Source organism: Hoplias malabaricus, chromosome 5, assembly GCF_029633855.1.
Source record: "Hoplias malabaricus isolate fHopMal1 chromosome 5, fHopMal1.hap1, whole genome shotgun sequence".
In the NCBI taxonomy this organism is placed as follows: Eukaryota; Metazoa; Chordata; class Actinopteri; order Characiformes; family Erythrinidae; genus Hoplias; species Hoplias malabaricus.
In genome coordinates, this window is record NC_089804.1 from 41,553,551 (window position 1) to 41,559,571 (window position 6,021).

Genomic DNA, 6,021 nt, shown 5'->3' on the forward strand with positions numbered 1-6,021 from the left:
CAACAGAACTACAAACACAAGACAGAACTACAAGCAAACAACAGAACTACATACAAACAACAGAACTACAAACACAAGACAGAACTACAAGCAAACAACAGAACTACGAACACAAGACAGAACTACAAGCAAACAACAACTACAAACACAAGACAGAACTACAAGCAAACAACAGAACTACAAACACAAGGCAGAACTAAAAGCAAACAACATAACTACAAACACAAGACAGAACTACAAGCAAACAACAGAACTACAAACACAAGACAGAACTACAAGCAAACAACAGAACTACAAACACAAGACAGAACTACAAGCAAACAACAGAACTACAAACACTAGACAGAACTACAAGCAAACAACAGAACTACAAACACAAGGCAGAACTACAAGCAAACAACAGAACTACATACAAACAACAGAACTACAAACACAAAACAGAACTACATACAAACAACAGAACTACAAGCAAACAACAGAACTACAAACACAAGACAGAACTACATACAAACAACAGAACTACAAACACAAGACAGAACTACAAACACAAGACATAACTACAAGCAAACAACATAACTACAAACACAAGACAGAACTACAAGCAAACAACAGAACTACAAACACAAGACAGAACTACATACGAACAACAGAACTACAAACACAAGACATAACTACAAGCAAACAACAGAACTACAAACACAAGACAGAACTACAAACAAACAACAGAACTACAAACACAAGACAGAACTACAAACACAAGACATAACTACAAGCAAACAACAGAACTACAAACACAAGACAGAACTACAAACAAACAACAGAACTACATACAAACAACAGAACTACAAACACAAGACAGAACTACAAGCAAACAACAGAACTACATACAAACAACAGAACTACAAACACAAGACAGAAGTACAAGCAAACAACAGAACTACATACAAACAACAGAACTACAAACACAAGACAGAACTACAAGCAAACAACAGAACTACAAACACAAGACAGAACTACAAGCAAAAAACAGAACTACATACAAACGACAGAACTACAAACACAAGACAGAACTACAAGCAAACAACAGAACTACAAACACAAGACAGAACTACAAACAAACAACAGAACTACATACAAACAACAGAACTACAAACACAAGACAGAACTACAAGCAAACAACAGAACTACATACAAACAACAGAACTACAAACACAAGACAGAACTACAAGCAAACAACAGAACTACAAGCACAAGACAGAACTACAAACACAAGACAGAACTACAAGCAAACAACAGAACTACATACAAACAACAGAACTACAAACACAAGGACAGAACTACAAACAAACAAACAAACAACAGAACTACAAATACAAGACAGAACTACAAACAAACGACAGATCTACAAACAAACAACAGAACTACAAACTTGAGGACAGAATGCCCTAGACGTTTTTAGACTATGGTATTTTTATTATTATTTTTGCTAAAATGTCGTTACATCACTGAAAATCTAAACCTGCTGGAACGTGAACAGAAGCAAAATATTTCATAGTTGAACTTGTAAATAGAAAGCAATGCACCGCTTTTTAAATCTGGTTATTGAAATCATGATCAATGCAGTCAGAGAAGTCCCGTTCTCTTGGCAACCACCAAACCCAGACTCATCCACTGGATCTCCAGACAGAGAAGTGTGATTCACTTCAGAAAACACATCTCTGCTGCTCTAGAGTCCAGTGGTGAAGTGTTTTACACCACTGCGTCCAACCCTTGCATTGGGCTTGGTGATATAAGGCTTGGATGCAGCTGCTCGGCCGTGGAAACCCATTCCATGAAGCTCTCTGGACACTGTTCTTGACCAAATAGAAGGCCACATGAAGTTTAAAGATCTGTAGCGACTGATTCTGCATGAAGTTGGCAACATTTAAGTACTATGCACCTCAGCATCCACTGGCTCCACTCTGTCATGGCCTACCACTTTGTGGCTGAGTTGCTGTGGTTCCCAATCACTTCCACTTTGTTATAATACCACTGACAGTTGACTCTCACACACTCACACCTACGGACACTTTTGAGTCTCCAATCCACCTACCAGCGTGTATTTTTGGAGCGTGGGAGGAAACCGGAGCACCCGGAGTAAACCCACGCAGACACAGGGAGAACACACACCACCGTGCAGCCCTATTATTATTATATTCTGGGTTAATTGTTGAATAGAAATAACAGCAGAACTCCTTAATAATCCCCAGCAGTAAAGTGAATGTAAACAACACCATGTTCAAATCATAAGATCAGGGGGATTTAACACTGAGCTTCAGGAGTCAGATCTGTTTGGATTATTGTGATAATGTTGGAATATTGTGGACTATATACACTCTCAGAAACACACACACAAACTAGATCCCAGCAGTAACTGTAACATGATAGGCCGCAGTACACTTCTCCTTCATCAATGCCCCTCTGTTCCATACACAGTGGGCTTTAGCAGCCTCTACACCAACTTCTATAACAATAACACACTGGCACGGTTCAGCATGAGACATGACCAGGCACAGGCAAACAGAGGTTACACAGTATATCATCTATACTATATCTATAGAACAGACCTATCTGTGTGGAGCTGGAAAACGGATAAAATCGACTAGATGTGGGGTTCTATTCACCAAAATGGAGTTACTTCTGATGGCATACAAAGGGTTATTATTTTACAAATATCCCCCTCTCCTTCTGGAGAAGAGAATGTAATGAACCTTTAGGGAACACAACTGGACTCTAACACCACTGCTGTATCTTTAAAGATACACTACACTGTTTCAACACTCTCAGAAAAAAGGTACAGCAGAGGTACACTGTTGGTCACTAAAGGTACAATGTTTGAGAGATACATGTTTGTAATCTTTCATTATAGAACTCTGTCATATAAGAAAAAAACAAACAAAAAAAACATAATAAAAGTCCTGGAGATGAGGACAGTATGATATCAACACAATTATAACATCTTCAAATATAATAAAATACAATTGTGTTCCCTAATTAAAGGTACAAATACGTTCCCTTTGAGGGTACCACCACAGAGACAAAATGTCTGACTGTGTACCTTTAGTGATAATAATGTATCTCTACCCTGCATTTTTTTTCCAAGAATGTTTGGCAATCCCAAATTTATTACATATTGTCAATATTCAAATAGAAACATATTACTCTAGTAACATAACTTTACCCAAAATACTAAAAGATTTGAATTAAAATCTGAGCATATTGTTTCTCCTGTATAAAGCACTATTTTGGAGATATGTATCTATTAAGCTGTTTGACATTTAATGAACTGTGTAGATTTTGTAGGAAGCAATGAAATGTACCTGACTTCTTCCTAAAACATTCATTAATGTAAGCACTTCTCCAGTTCAGGGTCGCGGTGAGTTCCTACAAGGAATCACTGGACGAAAGGGGGGAACACACGCTGGAGGGGGCGCCAGTCCTTTGCAGGGCGACACACACTCACACGTTCACTCACACACTCACACCTATAGACACTTGAGCAGCTTTTTCCAGTTAACGGCACTCTCCCCCCACTCAGCGCTATTTCCTGAGAAGAATCATGGCCTGATTTATTCTGCCATATTTTGGTGAAAAAAGAATGAAATAGTTTGGCAGAGCTTAAATCTCCACCAGCTTTCTGTGCTGATGTTACATTAATTTGATAGTCTTCAGGACTGAGGACTTTCCAGGTTTAAATCCATGCAGCAGAAAGGGAAGTCCCTCAGTATGGGAATACCACACTGACTGGAATAGTGTGTACTGATCTAGATGAAAGGAGGAAATTCTAAAGCTGTTTAATTATGCTCAGCTGCGTTTAAGCTCTTTGCCCTCTGCTGGCACTTTGCAGGGCACATTGTATTAAAGTGGGATTTTGGAGAACTAGATTTTCACACCAGAAAGTAAGAGCTAATTTCACCCTGCACCAGACAGGCATCCAAAACGTAGATAAAAATGACATAAATCCACTTTTGTGCTGGAATATGGCACATCCACATTTCTGTATCACATTTTAGTGATGAGGGAACTTCTGTGGCTTCTTGATTAAAAGTCTGTAAGAAATGTTGGTTAATAAAAAGATAAAAGACAAAATGGAACCTTTCTTTAAATGGAGATTACTACTAAATGCTTCTGATCATGAGGACAACCATTAGCTCATAAGCTGCTGTGTATGTTTTTTTTTTTTTGTGTGTATTGTTTTTTTTTACGTCTGAAAGAAGTTTACAGAGTGACACTCTTTTGCTCAGATTTAAACAAATTCTGCAAAAATGACAGTACGGCCCTTCACAGTGCAGATGGAATAATGACCCAAAAAAACTGAAAATACACACAAGAGCTTCTTAGAAAAGACTTTTTTTTATAAAATTCATTAGATGTTTCCTCAGCATTTGCTAACACTCCGGTCTGTGTGCATTTAGGAAAAAGTTCCTGTGATTGTACACATCCCTGGATTATTTAATGGGGAAAATGTCTCCCCCCAAAAGGCTCAGGCTTTTTTTTCTGTAAACACAGACTGAAAGTGCTTCAAATCTAAACAGCTTCAGTTACAAATGAGTTTCTGTGGCAATTCAAACAGTGAATAACAATGTAAAGACAATTTACACTTCAGACTACAGTCCCCTTTCATACTCAAACATACCACTCCACTTTAAAAGATGTGGAGCTTCTGAATGTAAACAAACAGTACAAACAGCAGTTCCCCAGAATCATCTACAATCCCTTTAAGGAAAGAAATTGAATATCATCTGTCTGACCTTGAACAAGGGGAGCATGCTTTTTACAAACTGATGGCAAAACTGAAGGTATAAAGACCCACAGACACGCAGCAGTTGAACGCGTTAAAGCATCTCAAGAGAAGAATCTCAGCGTTTGGTGATGTCCATGTCTTTCAGACTTTAGGCAGTAGTTGGCTACAAAGAATTTGTGTCTAAGTGTTAAATTTCATCTTTATAATTATATTAATGGTTATGTCATCCAGCTGTTTGAGTTTGTGGGGGGAACTATGTAAAAAAAAATGCAGTCCCTAAATGGTTATGTTTTAAAACATTTTGGATTGAGTCTTTGTTTCAAAACCACAGAACAGCGGCTAAATTATGAACACTATTTCAGAATTTATTACAATTTGTAGCTTTAAATCTAAATTAACTTGTTAACCTCTTTACACCCACTACGTTACATCTCTGAATTTGCTCATCATGGTTTTATCACAACTTCTCCAGTCAAAATGTGATGACTTTTGCTCATTTTTAAAAATGTTCCTGTTTGTTTACATTGACTTGCACCAGGTCTGATTCTGAATTTGTCTTGAATTATTAACAGATCAGAGCACACAGATAGTGTTTTTCAGAGTGTGGATGAAGGTACAAGGCCATGGAAATGTCTGTGTGGGCCAGAGAAACCTGATCCTGTATTCTACTCAGAACCGTGTGCACAAGTCAGCACTGCATACTAAACCTGAAAGACAAAGCGCTGTGGCCAGACTCTCACATTACCATTAACTGAAGCCACTGGCTCTCTGCTGTGCACCAGACTCTACACTGGATTTCCTGGTCCTGACAGCTCTGCAGTGACTTTAACCAAGGTCATTCAGACAGGTCAAACCTCATTGCAAACACCTGCACAGTGTGCCTGCCCTCCAGTGGTGGAAAGAAGTAGTGCAGAATGTGCTGTAGAATTAAGTGATTTATTTTATTCCTTCATTTAATTGTAACTGCTCATCCAATTCAGGGTCTGGACTGTTATTTTGGTTCACAAACTATTACTTGTTTTATGTTTAAAGTGCTGCTTCTATTTAAATACATGGAGATAGGTGTTAGAGGATTTCTAGCCAAATCGGCCACATCCCTGCTGGTGCAGTTCAGCATCAGGGGCCGAAAACTAAGGGCAACTGTGAAGGAGTTATCAGAAACAACTGAAAGGTCTAGTCAGTGGTTGTGGATAAGGAGAGCACAGATTACTTGGGGAAATGCACTGTAGAGGTGCTAT